Below are 22842 nucleotides of genomic sequence, written 5' to 3'. Positions count from 1 at the left end.
CTTTCATAAAAATATATGCCTTATGAGAAGTCTGTGTTCACTGACATACTTCCATGTGTCTAAAATAATACGTGACATATAATTGGTACTCCATAAATATTAGTTGAATACCTGAATAAAAAAGTGAATGAATTGACAAGTGGTAATTAAAGAATGGCTCATGAAAGCCACTTTGTTTGCCAGATTTAACAAATAAAAAGGAACTTCATATAGTAATAAAAATAAATCATTATTTATCTGAAATTCAAATTTAACTGAGCATCCTGTTTAGCTGGCAACTCCGCACTTAAAAAAGGAAAAAACTAAGGACAAAAGTATGTGAAATCATCGATATTTACCTATAATAAAGGAAGAAATCATAGTCTCCTTCCAAGACTATGCTGATAGATATAAGGGAACCACAATATATATGTTTAAAAAATAAAACAAAACTTAAAAAGAATCAAAAGGGACAATGGCAAATCCTCTTTAAAAACGCAGTTTGGTTTTTTAAAATCTTGCTAGATTCAAAGAGATGTTATGACCTATTCTATCATGTGTATATGTGGGTGTGTTTCGGGATAAACCCTAAAAGAGCTTTTAAGTGTTTTCTATACTTTGTCCTCTACTTGGAGGTCATTAGGGGTGAGCTGGTGCTGTTGGTTGCAAGCACGGCCTTACACTTTGGGTCTCATAGTGGAGTCTCAACAGAATTATTACATTAAAAGTAAAATAAATATCGATTCACAGTGCCAAAATATAAAACAGAATTCTTTTATTCACTGACACTGAGAACTATATATCTGACAGTTTTCCAAATGTTAGGCAAACCCCTGATCTCCTAGGCTGGTGACTCTTATTGATCCTTTGAGGCTCAATTTAGCAATTAACAAAAGTGAAAAAATATTATCTGTGAAATTACCTATTTCCCTAATAATATCATAAATTCCAAGAATATTGGGAATTATATCTGAATTGTCCACCTTTTGTGTACCTGGAGTTTAGCATGGATTCTAGTATATAATAGGTACTCAATTATTCATTGAATGAATGAAATTTTAGGACAAAATGAAGTGTAAATAGAAGTATCACCATCTTTTCTTTTTTAGTTGACTTCTCATCAGCATGTTTTTCTGTTGCCTCATACCTTCTTAATATTTATATAATGAATATAATAATGAAATAATGACTCAGTTTCTTTATCTATAAAATGGGAATAATAATGTACCTGTTTCATAGTGTTGTCCTGAAGAATAAATGAGTTAATATAGGTAAAGTGCTTGGAATAGTGCCTAGCACAGAGTCAATGTTATCCGTCATAGTTATCATCATCATCATCTTCATCATCATCATCCTTAGCAGTAGCAGCATTACTTATAGCTGGGCCTTTTTCGAGTGAGCATTTCAGACCCTGGAGTTCTTTTGTCCTTTTAGTCACCCCTCTGGTTAGAAGCCTAGTCTCAGGCTGGGAGACTCCTCTGGAGTTTTCAAAGAAAAATCATTGGGCCGGCCCTGTGGCTTGGTGGTTAAGTGCGCGCGCTGCGATGCTGGTGGCCCGGGTTCGGATCCTGGGTGCGCATCGAGGCACCACTTCTCCGTTCATCCTGAGGCCGAGTCCCGCATACAGCAACTAGAAGGATGTGTAGCTACGACATACAACTATCCACTGGGGCTTTGGGGGGAAAAAATAAAATAAATAAAATCTTTAAAAGAAAAATCATCCTTCTGGAAGAGCCAAGCTTAAAAACTTTCCTTGGAAAGCAATGTCTCCCCTCTATGTTTGATTGCTTATGCCCCCCCGCAACCCGCTTCTTTAGAATCCTCTCCTGGACATCAACTATAATAGTTTAACTGTGCTGCGTGATCCTCCCAATTTTTCCCTTTTGTTCTAAGAGCCTATTGTGATGTCATTGTCTCAGCTGCTTTTAATCAGACTACATCAATTGAAAATGGAGAATGCTCCTACAAATTATCTTTTACAGTCCAGATCTGTTTAACACAGAATAGCATGTTTTACACTATGTTGGCTATTTAACAGTTATGTTAGAACTCCCCATAAGTTATTGCTTGAATATACCCAGATTAACAGACGTGGGTTAAATGTTTAGTATATATTATAGCTTGAAATATCTAGTATACTAAACTAGTTAATGTTCTTTCTGTATCTACAATATCTCTCAAGTTCTCTTAGAACAGAATTATATTAGTAAGTGTAATTAACATAAAACTCTGCTTAACATTTATCTGTAGTTGTTATATGAAGTTGCTAAAATCTTCCCCCATATTGCCAAAATCACCCTCTTGAATCACCTTGCGTAATAGTTAAAGATGTAAGATTATTTCTATTGGTCTTTCTGGCTATAGGAACACAACTCTCTGATGAGATCATGCCCCAAATCTGCCAGAAACCAGTGTTTGATTCCCTTCGGGCTGCCTCCTGGAATCCAGGGATGGTGAGCCACCCTCAATTGACCAATTTCACTTAATTCACATACCCTTTAATTTGTTTCACATAGAATTATCTTTTGCAGTGAAAATGCAAACATACATAATTAACTTTTAAAAATATTTTTCAATGCTAATAAAATTGACATTTTTGCAAAAATATGTAACTGTATCTCCTCCCTCTTTTTAATTATCCATAATCTAAATAATTTAAACCAGTAGCTTTCAACTTTGGCTGTGCAGCATTTTAAAAATACACATGTTCTACCTAACTCCCAGAAAAGTGAGTGAAAATTTTTATGGATGGAAAACAGGTTTTCTCTTTTTTATGTAAGTTTTATAAGACATTCTGCTGTTCAGCCATGAGATTCTTCCCGTTTCATACTAATTGAGAAATAATTCAACAAATTAGTAACATTATTTTATTTTATTACAGACTGAAAATAATAATAAAGATAATAATAATAATAATAAGGTAATGAAGAATAAAGCCAAAATCTAGACATGAGAAGGAGGCATATAACAGTTATTCCTCTATCATCATCTTATAATTGGGAACACCTTGTTCTTGGAAATTCTTGGTCTCTGGTGAGAAATGGTGGAATGGTAATGTTAGAAAATTGCCTGTGGTACTTGTTAAAATGCCCTCTATGTGAACGACTTTAGAGTTTCTTGCTCTTCAAATGCCTATTTTTTTTTGGTGTAAGTATTCTGCTTGATGAAAAAGGACAACCAACGTGTAGTCACATTATGTAAATGATGTTCTTTGAGTTAATTATTAGTAATAATTTGCGATGTGATGAAAAGCCATACCAATTTGAATTTTAATGATCAGTTTTTATTTATACACTTTTAAAATAATTTGCAGCTTAAAGAAAAGTAGAATATATAACTGCACCTTAGAATCTTTTTCTTAATCCCAAACATATTGCTATAATAAATAATTTTATATAATATGCTAGACAGAAGATACCATATCGTGACGCTTCAATTATCCATTTCAATCTTAATAAAGATTCAGAGAATTTGCTAATCAATATGCATCATGATTAAACAGATAAATTTCCAAGTAATTTTAGAGTCAAACATTCAGAAATATCTTCGTTAGTGGGAAATATCCTTTCTTGGAAAGGTTGTACTCCTAAGTTTAAATAACTGTGACTTCGTCTCTGAGTCATATAATGTACGTTAATATCTATGTTCCATAATGAGACCTTAAAATGGAATGTGATCTGTTGATTTCTAATATCTATTCAAATATAAGTTATTAACTCAATTATTCAGGGGCCTATTTTCCAGTTTATGAATTATTTATTTCCTTTGTTTTGAAATGGTTAGTATAGCTGTGAGGGCCAAGACAATATTAAAGCTCCAGAACTGATGATAATGCTCATGAGATATTTAAGCATGGAAGAGAGGGACTGATTACAAAAGCAAATAACTTTTAATTGAATGAAGAGCCCAACCAAAATACTTCAGAATTTCAAAGACTGGTTCGATACGGATTATTGAACAACAGCCTAAAATGAACTATCCAAGAAACCCCATATGCTTTTACTTTGAAGTGAAATACAGTGGATAGGATTTTTGTCAACATGAGATCTAGGAAAGGGACTGATATCAAGGACGATAGTCACGACTTTTACTTGATACCATTAGCAAACCAAACCAAAGTTCTGCCATTGATTGGGCTTGGCTCCCTTGAGCCCATCTAATTCCAGGATGATTTAAGTTTTTCCAAACAAAGAATATTCTATTGGACCCTTCCACGTGGATTAAAATGGGGCATAAGCAATAGATGTAATAGAACTTAACCCATTATACAATAGATAATTTTGAACTTAATGTCAAAATAGGCTTTAAAATTTGAGAAACTCTTCTCATATAATCAAAAATATTGACCATACCAGTAACCATAGCCACTACCAACTATCATTAAAATACAATTTGTTGCTTTATAGATATAAGACAATGCTATGGGTAAATGTTATTAATGACAGGTACCAACCTGATTCAGGGAAATTTCCTATATGACTAAAACCTCTGTGAACAATGTTCAGCTAAAAGCTGTCATTAATTCAGCTTTGAATTTTGTATGGTTTTCTGATATATTTTATTGCCCAAGTGGCAACTAATGGTCAAATGAAGAGGCTGTGAGATTTGTAATTACCCTAGAATTTACATCTTTTTCATTAAGCCATTTTATCAATATCACCTCTGAGTCTCATTAAACATTAATAAGAGAGATTTATAACTACACATTCCTAAAAAAAAATGTATTTTCTATTAGGCAATAGAAGTGACACATTCTTTATTGGAATTGTGGGGGATCAGAGTTGGCCACCTCAAAATGTGACTCTTTGGCTTGATTATTATTATTATCTTTTTGTGTGTGAGGAAGATCAGCCCTGAGCTAATATCCGTGCTAATCCTCCTCTTTTTTGCTGAGGAGGACCAGCCCTGAGCTAACATCTATTGCCAATCCTCCATTTTTTTTTCCCCAAAGCCCCAGTAGATAGGTGTATGTCAGTCATAGTTGCACATCCTTCTAGTTGCTGTATGTGGTACGTAGCCTCAGCATGGCTGGAGAAGCGGTGCGTCAGTGCGAGCCCAGGATCCAAACCCGGGCCACCAGTAGCGGAGCGTGTGCACTTAACTGCTAAGCCATGGGGCCGGCCCCTGGCTTGATTATTTTTAAGGACAAAAGGCTCTGAAAGTAACTTTGACCTTCCCCCTAACTGCCTAAAACAATTTAAGATAGAAGGCCTGTTCCAGGAAGGAGCTAATACCATAAGATAACTATAATATAATATAAACTAGGTGTGATACACAAGGAGGAACCTAACAATGGCTTTTTAATCAGTCTTTTCCATCTCTCATTGTCTTTGCAAGGCATGATCAACATTTGTTTATCAAACATTTGCTTTTCTATCTCTATGTAAATGCCTTCTTCCTCTTTGAAGTCCTTAACCACTACCCCTAACATCCTCCTTTGTCTTTAGCTGAAGATGGTATTTAAGGTGGTGTTTCTGCCATTTTGGTGAGTTACTCAGTTTTCCTGAGTTTCTCCCATGATGCATGTTATTAAACTTTGATTTTCTCCTGTTATTCTGTCTCATGTCCGTTTAATTCTTAGACCAGCAAGAAGGACCTAGAGAGTAGAGAAATCGCCCTTCCTCCCCTACACAGTACAACTCCATTATATAATAGATGGGGAGTAATCTAATAGCTGATACAATCCTGCTTTGGAATGTTCAACACCTTCTCCATCATCATCAGAAAATCAAGATTTTTATGGTACTAATTTAAGTATGCTAAACAGTTACTTTAAATTATCTTGTAATCTCTTATAGTTTAGTAAATTTCAACTGAGATATTTATTTGTCAATGATACAATGCTATTCTTTCTCATCTTCCACGAAAGCATTCTTCCATGAAAAATAGTATAATGACAATAGACTGCTCACAAGATGGAAGGAAGAACTCAAACATAGGTCACTTACCAGCCTCTATAACAAATTTTATCACCAGACCAATTTAAGCCTAGAAAACATCCATGACAATTGTCTAATGCAGTCTGGACTACGCATAAAGAACTTGAGTTTTTAAAATCCTTATTCTGGCAATACCTCTCTTAAAGTTTGTGGGCTGAAACTAGAGATGGGTTTTACTTTTTTTATGGTTCTATTACCCCAACAAAAGTAGATACTTAAAGTTAAGAGTTAGCTATTATTTCAAAAAATAACTTCAGCAATAAAATGTTAATGACATCATTGCCCAAATCAAGCAATTACCAAAGTTCTCTGAACATTGTTACTAAAGCATCTAAATAAAATATATTGTAACTATAAAGCTAAAAGTGTTCTTTCTCTCAAATTGCAAAAATGGTAAACACAGATATATTTTGAGGGGAGAATTAGAGATCCTTATGATAACTTAGAAGAATTAAATAAAAAATTAAGACACTCATAGACTAAGATATTTAAGTATTAAGAAGAATCTACTAGCATATGTAATTCAAGACATCTTAAACATCTGTCTGCTCTTCTAACTCTGAAAGAGAAGAAATTTATTTTCATCATTCAAATTCTTCCTGGAGTCTTGCCTTTTGGGATGATCAGAATCAACATTTTCCTAAGTGCCACCCTGCCTGGATTTGGACATGTTCCTCATGAACTGCTGCTGCTAAATGTACTTCCCAACCTTAATGTCCTTATTCTCAGTCCCTCTACCTAGAGTCTTAACATATATTGGATGATAATACTTTATAGTCTAGAATTCAGGGATTGTGAACTCAAAAGCCGTCAAAGACGTGGAAGGTAATGTTAATTTGCAAAGCAGTCAAGTGTAAGGAACAGAAAGGAGAAGGACCTACGGTGAACTGGAAAATGGATACCAACTCCAAAGCATTCAAATTCAAATTATTTATTTAAAAAACACAGAGCTGGCCCAGCAAGACCAGTTAACAGGCTGGTTTCAGCCCAATGGCTTTCAAGTCACAGCTTCAGTCTAGATCAGTGATTCTCCGGACATTAGAGTCACTGCAAAAGTGAAAACAAAACAGAACTCTTCGTGCCTAGGCCCCTCCTCCAGAAATTTGGATCAATTGGTCTGGAGGTGCTCAGAACACGGTATCTTTGAACAAGTTCCTTAGAAGACACTAATGTCTGCCAAAGTTGAGACCCTCTGGTCTAAGTAATAGATATTAGATCTAATAAATAGATTTTATTGTATCACATTAAGAATATTTATATTTTTCAGCTGAAATATTAATTCCTATATGTCAGGAACAGGCTGGTAATTTAAATATTAACAATAAAGTAAATTCACTGAGCTGTTTTTCAAATGCCAGTGAGAGGTTTCCCTGCTCTATCTTCAGTCACATATTAATTTGTTAGATAGTTAGGGATACAGACAGCCACCTCAGAACATAACCTCTGCAGCAAAGTATATTGGTAAAGGTTTTCCAGGGAAACAGAACCAATAGGATGTGTGTGTGTTTGTGTGTGTGTGTGTATACTTATATATATGTATAATATATGTATAATACTTAGATATATGTATACACACACACACATATATGGAGAGAGAGAGAAGGAAAGGAACAAATAAAATGAGAAAGAGAGAAAGATTTTAAGGAATTGGCTTATGCGATTGTGGAGGCTGGCAAGTCCAAAATCTGCAAGGTAGATTAGCAGGCTAGAGACCCAGGGAAAGCTGACGTGCAGCTCTAGTTTGAAGAGAGTCTGGAAACAGAATTCCCTCTTCCTCAGGGATGTCCATCTTTTTCTTCTTAAGCCTTCAACTGATTTGATGAGGCCCACCCTCATTATGGAAGGTAATCTGCTTTACTCAAAGTCTACTGATTTAAATGTTAATCTCATCTAAAAAATGCCTTTACAACGTTTAGACTAGTGTTTGGCCAAATATCTGGGTGTTGTGGTTAGTCAGGTTGACACATAAAATTAACTATCACACTATGCTAACCACCACACAAAAGGATGGAACTACTTGCTTTTTATAAAGCAGAATTGCATTCTCCTACTCACAAATTCAATCTCCTGGTTACCTATGTGTTCCAACCAGCCAAACTGAAAAGCTGAAAAACACAGTTTTCCTTATTTCCAGGCCTATGCTCCTTCCTTTATATTTTGCTTCCTTTAGGAGATATTAGTTTCTCAAGAGAATCATCTCTATCCAAGATCCCTGGCGTTAGAGAACATACTTGATTTTCTTCTTTGCCTCCTCATCTTTCTGTTTACTGAATTAACATTCACCTCAAAGTGATGGATTTCCTTTTTTTTAAGGGTCTCAGAAGCTAAAAACAACTTAAATAACTACAGTACTAGAACGTATAAGATTTGGAAGTATGCTTATATTAATGTGACAGTTTAAAAAAATGGTTACATTTCTTTGAAACTCCTTCCATCCAGAGGTAGAGTCTTTGTTCCCCTTTCTTGAATCTGGGAAGCCTTGTAACTGCATGAACAAAGAGAGTGCAACAGAATTGATGCCATGTAACTTTCACAACTAGGTCATCAAAGGCCTTCCAGCTTTTGCTAGGTTTTCTTGGGATGACCAACCTGGGGGAGGCCAACCTTCAACTAAGAAGTGTATGGTGCTCTTCTGAGATTGCCATGCTGGAGAGGCCACATGAAGATATTAATGTAGACAGTCTCAGCTGAGCCCGACAGTCCCAGCCATCCCTGCCAAGGTGCCAAACAAGTGAATGAAGTCATCTTAGGCTCTAAAGACCAGCCTATTGGCTGAATACACTGCATGACTTTATTTGGTACCATAAGGAGCAGAAGAGCTGAGTTCTGCCTGAATTCCTCACCCGCAGTGCCATGAGATATAATAAAACAGTTGCTTTAAACCATTAAGTTAGGGGATAGTTGATTACACAGAAATATAATTGGAACAACTAGTAATCAGGACAAAGGACTAGAAATTAAGAGCTGAGGCATCTATCTTTTCTCTTGAGGGAAGTGCATGAGCAAAGGCAAACGGAGCTGTATAATACACAATATAGGCTGTGATAAGGCTAAGTCTTCTCTGTGAAAGCCGGCACTGGGGTGATGATAACATCATTGTGTTCTGCTGCCTACCTAATAGCTCCGTAAAAGGGAGGCACTTCAGAAAATACATGAGAAGGGCTGCTTGATTTTCTGTCCAACACCTGATCTATCCGCAATCATCCTATATCTACCTAGTTACAATGCAAGAAATTCAGAGTAATCCTAGACTGGCCCCTTTCTTTCAACGAGCACAGTAAATCCTGTTGAGCCTACCTTTAAAACATGCCTCAAATCCATCCACTTCTCAGCATCTCTACCATCACCACCCCAGGTCACCATCATTTCTTGTTTGATTTATGTCAATATCCTCATAACTGGTTACTTCACTTGATCTCAGATCCTTTCCCTGCTCTGCTTAAAATTTTCCTTTTCTTTCTTTCTTTACAATATCCTCACCATGGCCTATAAGGTCTTGACTGATCTGGTCCCTATCAACATTTGTAATCATATATCAAGCAGCTCCACTGTTCATATGCCATGTTCTAGCCACACCAGTCTTTTCCAAGTTCATTGAACTTCCCAAACTTTTCCTTGTCACAGTGGGTTTATGCTTGCTGTTTTTGGTCTAGAACATTCTTCTCATGTCTAACTCCTTCTCATTTTCACATTTCCTGATATTCTCTGTTAAAAAGTCATTTTTATGTCCCTCATAATACTAATTTAAACATCTATCATCTTACTTATTAATCTTTATGCTGTTTTCTCTATTGACAAAAAAACCCAGGCAGAGACAGAGATGTCATCTGTCCTAATCCACCACTGTATCACCAGTACACCATGCCATAGACAGAACAGATGCCCAATGAATATTTTTGAATACCAGAGTAGTTGAATGAGTACTTCAAGTTCTGACAATTTATTACATCTGTAAATAATAGAGTGATCTGAATAGAGCCTAGAATTAGCTAAGAGCACAGATTCTATTGCAGAGTGCTGATCTACTTAGCTAGAGCATTCTCGATAAATGTTTTCAGTTGTCATCAACACAGCTCTCCTTCATCTATTAATTCGAGCATTTGTTGAATGTCTGCTTTGTGCCTGATTATAGGAAAGCATAATACAATGCACACATGCCTCACCAATCTATGACACATCTTAGGTCACAGTAATATTAGTACTTGAATATTGCTGTTTCCAACTTCCCATCTGTTCATTTAGGAACTCAAATGCCTTGACCTCCCCAGTGCTTCAGCAACAAGAAGGGTCTTACCTGCACTCCAATATCAGTTGGGACTGTAACTCCCCACTGTTCTCTATTACTCCCTGCTCCACCTTCATCACTGCTGGTCTGGTTACCTCACACAAGCCTCTGGTCCCATTGAGGTGTGTCTGCTTACCTTTGCATTTGCAACATTAATGCTCTCAATGCTAACAGTACCGCAATATGTCAGCAGTCTTTGCAATGTTCCATTCCACTACATTAAGCTTAATAGGGAGAGGATAGGGCTCCATAGTAGGATAGATTGGGCATCTGTATTAGTAAGAGCAGACTCACAATTATACCAAGTAGACTCAAAACTGTAAAAGGCTCAAAACAATAGAAGTGTTCTTGATCATGTGACAGTACCAGGTGGGAGAACAGGTTGGTGGGGGCAGCCATCTCCCATACAGTCATTTAGGGACCTAGACTGATGAAGATTCTACTATCTTCAGCATGTGGCTTCCAAAGTTCCCTTTGGAATGTATAATACAGAGGTCTCCATTATAGGTAGCATGAAGGAGAAAAGAGCATGGAGTAGCACCAGGTGGGATTCTTACGAGCCAGGCTTGGAAGTAGCACTATCACTTTCTATCATATTCTATGGGATAGAACTCTGTCACATGGTAATACCTAATGACAAGGACAGCTGGGAGATGTGATACCTACCTGGGAAGTCACCTTCCAGTAATAATTCATGAACTTGTGAAGGATAATAAGTTACGCCTGCCACAGCCCACAGTGTTTCAGAATATAACAGACAGCTCTTCCATTCCACACTGAAAGCCTGTCATGTCCCCAGGATCTACACATGCTTCTAGGGTAGTTAGATCGGGACTGGTTTCAGGACTGGGCACCACACCATACCCAGACCTACTATTCCACTCTTATCTTTAGTTCATGTGACTGAATCTAAAAACTTCTGCAAGAGTTCAAGGTTCTCCTTGTACCTTGGCTTTTGGAGCTTTCTATTGAACCATGTTACATATGTATGCTTAACATTTTGGACAAAGTACAGTTTTCCAAAATTCCATTTAGGAACTCAAGAATTTCCACTCCCCCAGGAAACTCCTCAACCCTCAAAAACGTCACTGGGAGCAAATATACATTTTTTGGTAATCGTGTTGCTTAAAACTATCCTCCAGTCATACATCATACCTCAACTCCAATCCTTCTGGGATCCTTGTTAGGAATTTGAGATGAGCCTGAATATTGGTTGGAATTTATGTAGTCATAGGAGCTAAAGAAAGAATTCTAAACGAGATGTAAAATTTGAGCAAAGACTGACAAGAATTAATTAATTCATTTATTCATTCATCAAATATGTATAGCTCTGAGGCTCAGAGAAAGAAAATGACTTTCCAATTTATAAACCAGATACAATATTCTTCACATAGACTATAATCTGCCTTATGGTAGGTGCTATTTGTTATTTTCTTTGTCACCTTCATAGAATCGATTACAAAGCCTATTATTTGAGTAAAAATTTAAATGTACATCTTAGAGTTCAAAAATAATACTTGGATGCTTTATACTCTGATTTCATTGATGAAGATCTTCTCTTAACATCAAGATCAGAAGTAAAATTAGAACAAAAGCAAATAGATTATAGGTATTTTCAAGATGAATTGCAGAGACAACCAAAAATAATGCTGAAAATAAGGATAATATATTTTAGAATTGTAACCATAAGCTAGAGACCAAGCTTCATGAAACTCAGTCTTCAGAACGCTAGTTAAGCAATGACAATTGGGAAAGTCAATAAGCAGCAACTCGCCAATCCTCTTCTCTAAAGGAAAGCCTGGACAGGCTGGAGTTTGAGGGGCTGCCTCAGAAGGTAGAAGTGCCTCTTGCTTGCATCTGTGGATAATGGCACCAGAGTTCAAATACCGCTTGTGTTCCAAGAAGAGATGCCAAAGGTCAATTTGCAGAAATGTGTCCAAATGTACTGTCAAACCAAAGAAGCCTGAGCGTCAAAGCCAAGGCAGCCAAGAATCCAGGCAAGGCTACACCAAGACACAATGCATCAGAATTAGAAACTGGGAGGTAATGACTAGGATCTAATGCCTTTGGCTATCCTTGTTCTAGGTGGGATATAAGGCAGAAAAAACCAGTATACAGTCATGCTTCACTTAACAATGGCGATATGATCTGAGAAACGTGTTGTTAGGCAACTTTCTCGTTTTGTGAACATCATAGAGTATAGTGAAGGGGAACAAAATTCCACCCCAAAAAGTGTCTCTTTAACATAAGGATTAATTTGTTCCCTCCCCTTTAACTGCCTAAAAGAATTCAGATAAAAAAATATATCTCAGAACCGAGCAATCACCTTAGCATAACATGAATTAGGTGGTAGACAGGGAGGAACCTAGAAAAGCCTGTTTGTTGGGCTCCCCTCTGTGTTCTTCTGTTTCTGTGTGGCCAAACACTTGTTTTCCAAATGTATGCTCATTTTCACCTACCTGTGAATTGCCTTCCTTCCCTTTGAAGTCCCTGACTCTCCTCACCCCCAACATCTTCTTTTGTTTTTAGCTGAGGATGGTATTTAAGGGGAGGGCTTCAGCCATTTTGGTGAGTCACTCAGTTTTCCTGAGTTTCTCCCATGTATATATGTTATTAAACTTTTGTTTGATTTTCTCCTGTTAATCTGTCTCGTGTCAATTTAATTCTTAGACCAGCCAGAAGGACCTAGGATAGAGGAAAATTTCTTCCTACCTTACAGTACTTACACAGACTTAGATGATATGACCCACTATACACCTAGGCTGTATGATACTAATCTCATGGGATCACTGTCATATATGTGGTCCATTGTTGACTGAAACACCATTATGTGGTGTATGACCGTTTTTAAAGGACCTAGGGACCTAGGAGGGAGCAGAGAGCAAGCAAATTGGCTTTAAAAATTAGCTAGGTAGAAATTAATTGGTAGAAATTAATTCTACCAGAGAAGATTTCTAAGAATGTGAAATAAGTGGTAACAAATGTAACTTGATTTTAAAAAAGCTGATAGCTCTTGGCTCTTGCTAAACATATTCTTTATTGACTCAATTTTCAAATAGAGTTTTGAATTTTAACCATTAAATTCATTGGTGGAGAATAAGCAATTATTAACAGTAGATTTATATAAAAATCTAAGAACCTCAGCAGAACACTAAGCCATTAATCCCATTCGGAATTAATTTAATTAGTTGTCACCTAGCAAAGCAGAAGCCTAAAGAGTGAAGGTTTGATTATGACAGGGTGAAAATTTAATAGCAGTATTTTTGGGGTGTAACTTGCTTAGACGGGGTTTCCCCGAAACAGACTTAGGTACAAGAATTCATGTGCAAGTGATTTATGAAGAAAGTGCTCCCACGAAAAACCAGTAAGGGAGTGGGAAAAGCAGGACAGGGAGGGGAAAAGCCGAACAAGAATGCAGTTTCAGTAAAGCCCCTTGCCCTTGGAGGAGGGCTGCAACTTGATTCCACCAGGGACCTCTGGAGTGTTGACCATACCTCTGAGTTACCCTGTCCCAGGGCAAGAGAGCTGCCTTTCACACCCTTGCATTGCACCAGACCAACATCAGCTATGAGTCACCCTGAGCAGACAGAAACACCAGGCACTTCTAGCTCTTTTCACTGGCAGGCGAAGGGAGTTCTCTTTTGAACAGTCCTAGGACAGGCTGTGGGAGTAGAAGCGCAACAAACTTAGGGTCAGGACTCAGTGAAAGAGTAAGAGGCATCTGAGGGAAACCGGGCAGAAGATGGATAAAGGTGGTGGTGTTACAGGTGATTTTAGTTTATGTATACAAACTTTATTCCATCAAAAATATTTTTTACACGACAATATGATCAAATACTCTTTAATAAGAAGAAGCAGTAAGTGTTTATCACAACTGAAGCAACGTAAGGATATAAAAAGGGAAAAAAAAATCTAAATCTCCCACAAATCCTCCATTTCTCTTCCCTCAAGTCATTAACGTTAAAATTGTTAGTTGTTTATTCTTAACATCTTTACCTATATTTATATAAACATATGGACATGTATGTAAGATTTGTTTTTGTTTACTAAAAATGGCTACAGTATACACAGCACTTGTTATCTTTCCTGCCCACTTAACAATATTACGTGGCCATTCTTCCAGATAAATATATATATATATTCAACTCATTTTCAAACAAGAGAAAATATTTGATATATGGATAACTCAAAATGTATTAAACTATTTCCCAATGAATGATGAACGTTAAAGATGATTCTTTTTCTATGTCACTATAAGTAATGCTACACTAAAAAAATCTCGTACCTATGTCGTTATATGCCAGTGTTTTATTTCTAAAGGATAGATACGAAAAAGTGGAATTTCTGGGTCAAAGAATATATAGATTTCTAATTTTAAAAGGTAAAGAGAAATTCAGTTGATGATCTTGCTTCCTATTTTTCTAAGAAAATAGAAGCAACCGGAAGAAAAGAACCTTCACAAGCTGGCTCGAACAAGTTCACCACTTGCCAGGCTCTGTATCACGTTCCATGTCCCCTCCCCCATCGCAAGTGAACTGTACATTTTCCTCTCTAAATCCAGTCTCTCTGTCCATATACATATCTCATTCCTTGCCTACTTAAGAGAATTTTTACTCCAGCAATTCTCTCCTCTTTCTCTCTCTCCTACACTAACTCAATTTTTCCATTTTCTCAAGACAAAAATTCTTAGTGCCATCTTCGACTATTCTTTTTCTCTCATGCTACACACAAATCAGCAAATCAGGTCGATTATAGTTTACTATGTATCCCGGATATAACTACATCTCACCACATTTAATGTTACAATATTTGGTCCAAGCTATCATTTTTTTCCTGGATTATGGCCCTAGCTGCCAACATGAGCTCTCTGTTTCCACCTTTGTTCTCTTCAAATCTATTCTCAACACAGTAGCCAGAGTAATTCTTTTTAACATAAGAGAGATCAAGCCACTCTTCTGCTTAAAAATTCCAATGGTTCCCTGCTTCTCTCAGAGTAAAAACCAAAGTTCTTACACACATGCACCCCCAGCCGCTACATAACCTGCCAACCCAGACTCTCTACCTCTCTGACCTGAACACTCTTTCATGTGCTTCTTTTCCTTTCATTTATCTTGTTTTATAAAATGTCTGCTCAAATATTTTGCCCATTTTTAATTGGCTTATTTGTCTTTCCTTATTGAGTTGTAGCGTTTCTTTATATATCCTAAATACCACTTCTTTGTCAGATGTATATTTTGTGTACATTTTCTCTCCGTCTGTGGTTTGCCTATTCATTTCTTTAATTGTGTATTTGGATAAGCATAAGTTTTAATTTTTGAAAGTACAATTTATCAATTTTTATGTTTATTGTCTTCCGTAAGCTTAGAAACTTTTGCTTATACACACTTCATGAGAAAGTTCTCCTATATTTTTTTCTAAAAGCTTGATGATTTAAGCTTTTGCATTTAGGTCAATAACCTATCTTGAATTAATTTTTGTGTGTGATGTGAGGTAAGGGCTAAGCTGCTTCTGTTTTGAATTAATAAATTTTATCTTTAGAGCAGTTTTAGGTTCACAGCAAAATTGAGCAGAAAGTACAGAGAGTTCCTGTCAGTCAGAGGCCTATGCAACAGTTAGCAATCTCAGGGCAGGACTGCAAATACTTCTGCACGTTGCTTCTTGGTATCAGAGTCACCAACGAAAACAACGCAGCCAAGCACTGGATGGCATAATGCTTTACTTACATAGCAAAGAAACAGATCAAGATCAGCTTCAATATTGAGTGTGGGTATCCCCTGGCCAACAGGTCTCTCTCCCCAGCCACTGCAGGACAATTAGCTTATTCACACCTCTCTCTAGCCACAGTAGAAGGAACACTGACACCTCCCCTGTGGAGTCTGAAATGTATGAGACTGCATTTCTCAACAGCTCCCATATACTCCCTGTGCCCACATATGCAAAACTCTTCTCCACTATCAACATCCTGGCACATTTATTACAATTGATGAACCTACATTTACACATGGTTATCACCCAAATTATATAATTTACATTAGGATTCATTCTTGAGTGTTGTACATTCTATGGGGCTTGACAAATAATGACATGTATCCACCATTATATTATTGTACAATAGTTTCACTACTGTAAAAATCCTCTGTGCTCTGCCTTTTCATCCCTCCCTCCACCTAAAGCCTGGTGACCACTAATTTTTTTACTGTCTCCATAGTTTTGCCTTTTCCAGAAGGTCATATAGCTGGAATCACACAGTATGTAGCCATTTTGGATTGGCTTCATTCTTTAGTAATATGCATCTGAAGTACCTTCATGTCTTATCGTGGCTTGATATAGCTCATTACTTTTTAGTGCTGAATAATATTCCACTGTCTGGATGTACCAAGTTTATTTATCCACTCACTACTGAAGTACACCTTGGTTGCTTGGAAGTTTTTGCAATTATGAATAAAACTGCTATAAACATCCATTGTATGTTTTTTTGTGGACATAAGTTTTCAATTCATGCGAGTAAATACCAAGGAGCATGATTGCTGGATCACATGGTAAGAGTATGTTTAGTTTTGTAAGAAACTGCCAAACTGTCTTCCAAAGTGGCTGTACCATTGTGCGTTCTTACCAACAATAAATAAGAGTTCCTGTTGCTCCATATCTTCATCAGCATTTGGTGTTGTTTGGGGTTCTGGATTTTGGTCATTTGAATAGATGTGTCATGATATTTCTTTGTTGTTTTAATTTTCAATTCCCTAATAACATATAATGCTGAACAAGTTTTCATATTCTTACTTGCCCTCCATATATCTTCTTTGGTAAGGTGTCTGTTAAAGTCTTTTGCTCATTTTTTAATCAGGTTGTTCATCTTCTTACTGCTGGGTTTTAAGAGTTTTTTGTTTATTTTGATAACAGTCCTTAATCAGATGTGTCTTTGGCAAATATTTTCTCAAAGTCTGTACTTATCTATTCATTCTCTTGACATTGTGTTTTGCAGAGCAGAAGTTTGTAATTTTCATGAAGTCCAGCTTATCTATTATTTCTTTCACAGATCATGCCTTTGGTGTTGTTTCTAAAAACTCGTTGCGGGGGCTGGCCCAATGGCGCAAGCGGTTAAGTGCACGTGCTCTGCTGCAGCGGCCCAGGGTCTGCCAGTTCCAATCCCGGGCGTGCACCGAGGCGCCACTTGTCAAGCCATGCTGTGGTGGCATCCCATATAAAGTGGAGGAAGATGAGGATGGATGTTAGCCCAGGGCCAGTCTTCTTCAGCAAAAAAAGAGGAGGATTGGCAGATGTTAGCTCAGGGCGGATGTTCCTCACAAAAAAATAAACAAATAATAAAATAAAACAAAAACTCATTGAGATATCCAAGGTCATCTAAGTTTTCTCCTATGTTATTGTCTAGGAGCTTTATGGGGCTTTTTTGTTTTACATTTAGGTTTATGATCCATTTTGAGTTAATTTTCATGAAAGCGTAAAGTCTGGGTCTAGATTCATTTTTTTCGCATGTTGACTATCCAGTTGTTCCAGCACCTTTTGTTGAAAAGACTGTCTTTGCCCCATGTATTGTCTTTGCTCCTCTGATCAGTTGACTATATTTATGTGGGTCTATCTGTGGGTTCTTTATTCTGTTTCACTTACCTATTTGTCTATTCTTTCACCAATACCACATTGTCTTTATTACTGCTAGCTTTATAATAAGTCTTGAAGTCAGATAGTGTCAGTCCTCCAACTTTGTTCTTCTCCTTCAATATTGTGTTAGCTATCCTGGGTCTTTTGTCTCTATCTATAAACTTTAGGACTAGTTTGTTAATATTCGCAAAATAACTTGCTGAGATTTTGATTGGGATTGCATGGAACTATTATTAGATCACGTTAGGAAAACTGACATCTTGACAATATTTAGTCTTCCTATCCATGAACATGGAATATTTATCCACTTATTTTGTTCTTTGATTTCATTCATCAGAGTTTTGTAAACCTCACATAACTCTTGTACATATTTTGTTATATTTATAGCTAAGTATTTCATTTTTGAGGATTCTGGTGTAAATTTGTTTTTAATTTCAAATTTCACTTGTTCTTTGCTGGTACATAGGAAAGCAATTGACCCAGAATATGATCTGTTTCGGTGAATGTTCCATGTGAGCTTGAGAAGATTATTTAGTCTGCTGTTGTTGGATTAAATAGTTTATAGATGTCAATTATATCCAGTTGATTGATGGTGCTGTTGAGTTTGACTATGTCCGTATTGATTTTCTGTCTGCTAGATCTGTCCATTTCTGATAGAGTGTTTTTAAAGTCTCTCAAATATAATAGTGGGTTCATTTATTTCTCCTTGCAGTTCTATCAGTTTTTGCCTCAAGTAGTTTGATGGTCTGTTGTTAGGTGCATACACATTAAGGATTGTAATGTCTTCTTGAAGTATTGAAACTTTTATCATTATGTAATGCCCTTCTTTATCTCTGATAACTTTCCTCACTTTGAAGTATTCTCTGTTGGAAATTAATATAGCTACTCCTGCTTTCTTTTGATTAGTGTTACCATGATAGAACTTTCTCCATCCACTTACTTTTAATCTATATCTCTTTATATTTAAAGTGGGTTTCTTGTAGACAAAATATTGTGTGTTTTGTTTTATGATCCACTCTGACAATCTGTCTTTCAATTGGTGCATTTAGGCTATTGACATTTAAGGTGATATTGATGTAGTTGGATTAATATCTACCATATTTGTTAGTGTTTTTATTTGTTGCCCTGTTCTTTGTTCCTATTTTTGTCATCCATACTATTTCAGATCTTTTGTTGTTTTAATTGAGTATTTTATATGATTCCATTTTCTCTCCTTTCTCAGCATATCAATTATACTTATTTTTTTTACTTTTTTAGTGTTTGCCCTATAATTCACAATATACATTTACAACTAATCCAAGTCCACTTTCAAATAACACTATAGCACTTCAAAGGTAGTGCAAGTACCTTATATTAACAAAATATTCTTAATTCCTCCCTCCTGTCCCTTATATCATTGCTGTCATTCATTTCCCTTATAAATAAGCATACATTAGCATATATATTCATACATACATAATCAAGTACATTGTTGCTATTATTATTTTGGACAAACTGTTATCTGTTATATTAAGAAAAAGAAAAATGGTTTCATCTATCTTCACTTACTCATTCTCTAATGTTTTTCCCTTTTTTACGTACAGCCTACATCATTTTCCTTCTCTGAAGAACTTCTTTTACCGTTTCTTGCAAGACAGACCTACTGGCAACAAATTCCCTCAATTTTTGTTTGTCTGAAAATGTGTATTTCTCCTTCACTTTTGAAGAGTAATTTTTCAGGGTACAGAGTTTTACGCTGGTAGCTTTTTCTCTCTCTCAACATTTTAAATATTTCATTTTATTCTCTTCTTGCTTATATGGTTTCTGAGGAGATGTCAGATGTTAATTCTTACCTTTTATCCTCTACAGGTAAGGTATTTTTCCTCTCTGGCATCTCTCAAGATTTTTTTTTTTTTTCTATCTTTGCTTTTCTGAAGTTTGAATATAAATACCTAGGTATAGATTCTTTGGTTTTTCTTCTGATTGTTGTTCTTTGAGCTTCCTGAATCTGTGGTTTGGTATCTGACATTAATTGGGGGAAATTTTCAGTCATGATTGCTTCAAGTATTACTTCTGTTCCTTTCTTTCTTTTTTCTCTTCTGGTATCCCCATTATGCGTTATGTTACATCTTTTGTAGTTTTCCTATAGTTCTTGGATATTTTGTTCTGTTTTTTCATTCTTTTTTCTCTTTGGATTTTAGTTTTGGAAATTTTTATTGTTACATTGTCAAGCTCAGCAATTCTTTCCTCAGCCATGTCCAGTCTACTAATGAGCCCATCAAAGGCACTCTTCATTTCTGTTACAATGTTTTTGTTCTCTAGCATTTATTTTTGATTCTTTCTTAGAATTTCCATTTCTCTGCTTACATTATCCATCTGTTCTTGCCTATTTTCTACTTTTTTTCATAAAATCCCTTAGCATATTAATCAGTTTGTTTGCTTTTTAATTCCTTGTCTGATAATTCTAACATTCCTGCCATATCTAACTCTGGTTCTGATGCTTGTTCAGTCTCTTCAAACAGTGTTTTTTGCATTTTAGTATGCCTTGTAATTTTGTGTTGGAAGGCAGACATGATGTACTCAGTAAAAAGAACTATGATAAATAGACCTTTAGTAATATAGTGGTAAGGTGGGGGTGGGGAAGAGAAGCATTATATAGCCCTATGATTACATCTGAGTCTTTTGGTGAATCTACGCTCCTAGACTATGAACTTCACCATTGCTTCTCAATTCCTCACCACGTGCCTTTAGGTGGGACAAGATGGTTAGAGGCAGCTAGATTTGGGTAATTTTTCTTCCTCTACATGAAAAGCTAGAGCTGGCTGGAGTTGGATCTATACTTTCCTCTGGTTAGATTAGTTTATGATAAAACCTAGAAGGTTTGGCTCTGGTAAAATAGTTTTCCTGAGAGAAGGTCTCTTTAAGAAGAACAGAATGCTCCGAGATATTTCAAAATGGTTCCCTTTTCCCTCCCCCTGTGGAAGCATAAGAAGATTTTTCTTCAATATTTACTGTGGGTACCCAGTAGAGCTCCTAGAAGTAAATTTCACGGAAGTGTAGGCGCTTTCTTATAATGGGTCCCCATGGAGTTTTAAACTCTCATAGTCATCCACACTGGGCCTCCAGTAATTCGTCCATTACATTCATCCTGGCACTGGTTCCCGTGGAGATTTCTGCTCACGGATTTCTGCTCTATAAGTTGTGATTCTCTGTATCTGCCTGTCTCTCCAGTGGTTTGACCTGTGACCTCGCTTCTCTGACAGATCTAAGAAGAGTTGTTGATTTTTTAGTTTGTTCAGCTTTTTACTTATTAGGATACAGTGGTGACTCCTAAGCTACATACATACTGGACTGGAAACCCTCAATCTCAAGTTTTTTTATTTTTAATCTGGGTGCCCAGTTATTACAACGTCATTTGTTGAAATACTTCTCTTTACCACTGGATTGCTTAGGAAACTTTGTTGAAAATCAAATCACTCTACAAGTATGGATCTCTTTCTGAGATTACTAGTCTTGTTCCATTGTCATTCTTTTTGTCCGTCCCATGCTGTCTTGATTATGCAGAATTACAGTAAGCCTTTAAATCTTCCAATTTTGTTCTTGAAAAGTGCTTTAAATATTTTAGGTTTTTTGCATTGCTATATACATTTTAGAACCATTTGTACATTTTTACAAATAAATCTGCTAAGATTATGATGGGGATTGCATTGAATCTATAGATCAATTTTCGGAGAAGTAACATCTTAAAAATACTAAGTATTCCAATTCATGAACATGGTGTATCTCTCCATCTATATAGGTCTTCTTAATTTCTCTCAAGAATGTTTCGTTGTTTTTAGTGCAGAGGTCTCATACATCTACTGTTTAATTTACCCATAAGTACCATATATGTTATGACATGATTGCAAAGGACTTTTTTTTGTACTTTATTTTCCAATTGTTTACTTCTAGTATGTAAAAATACAATAGGTTTTTTTATATTAGCCTTGTATCCTGCATCAGAGTCAAATTTAGTTATTATTTCTAGTATTTTTGGAGATCCCTTAGGATTCTCTACGTAAACAATTATATCACCTATAAATTAAAGGCAATTTTATTTCTTCCTTTCTGATCTTTATATCTTAACATTTTTATTTCTTATCTTATTCCAATGACTAGAACTTCCAACCAATGTTGAATAGAGGTGGTGACCATGGGTATTTTTGCCTTGTTTCCAATATCTGAGGGATGATGTTTAATATTTTATCAATGTGTATGATGTTAGCTGTAGATTTTTCCACATGTCTTTTACCAGGTTAATGAAATCCCTGTTTATTCCTAGGTTGCTGAGAATTTTTATCATATATGGGTGCTGAATTTTCTCAAATGCTTTCTCTGTGTTTATTGAAATGATCATATAACTTTTCTCCTTTATTCTGTTAATTTAGTGATTTACATAGATTTATTTTAAGTAGTAAAACAAACTGGGATTCCTAAGATAAGTCCTGCTTAGTCAAAATTTAACATGCTTTTTATGCTAATACTTTATTAGTTATTTTTGTGTCTATATTCACAGTGGATACTGGTCTCTAGTTTCTTTTTTTTGCAATGCCTTAGTCATACTTTCTATTAGTCTCATAACATAATTTGGGAGCAATTTGTTCTTTTTTACATGAAATGTTTAGTGTAATATTGGGGTTATTTCTTCAATAATGTTTCTTAGAACTCATCAGTGAAATCACCTGGGCCTGTAGTTTACTTTGTGGTGGTAAAATTTTCTGTAACAATTTAATTCTCTAAGAGATATAGGGCCATTGTTCATATGAGTTTGGGAGACACTGAGCTTCTGTGAATCTATAAATTTGTGTCTTTCACAATTTTGGCCACTATTTCTTCTCCTTCTGCTTCTCTTCTTCTTATCACAAACCTGGGCTGCCAAAGAGGAGTGCGCTGAACTTAACCACTAGGCCATGGGTTAGTGGTTAAGTGGGGGCAAGACCCCTCTTTTGAATGTCTTTTCTCTCTCTGCTTAGACTTCTTACCTTTTTAGTCATGTGAGCATAT

This window comes from Ceratotherium simum, chromosome 18 (assembly GCF_057802395.1).
Source record: "Ceratotherium simum simum isolate JZ-2026a chromosome 18, ASM5780239v1, whole genome shotgun sequence".
Taxonomy (NCBI): Eukaryota; Metazoa; Chordata; class Mammalia; order Perissodactyla; family Rhinocerotidae; genus Ceratotherium; species Ceratotherium simum.
The sequence above is the reverse complement of the archived record's forward strand: the minus strand, read 5'-3'. Positions refer to the sequence as shown.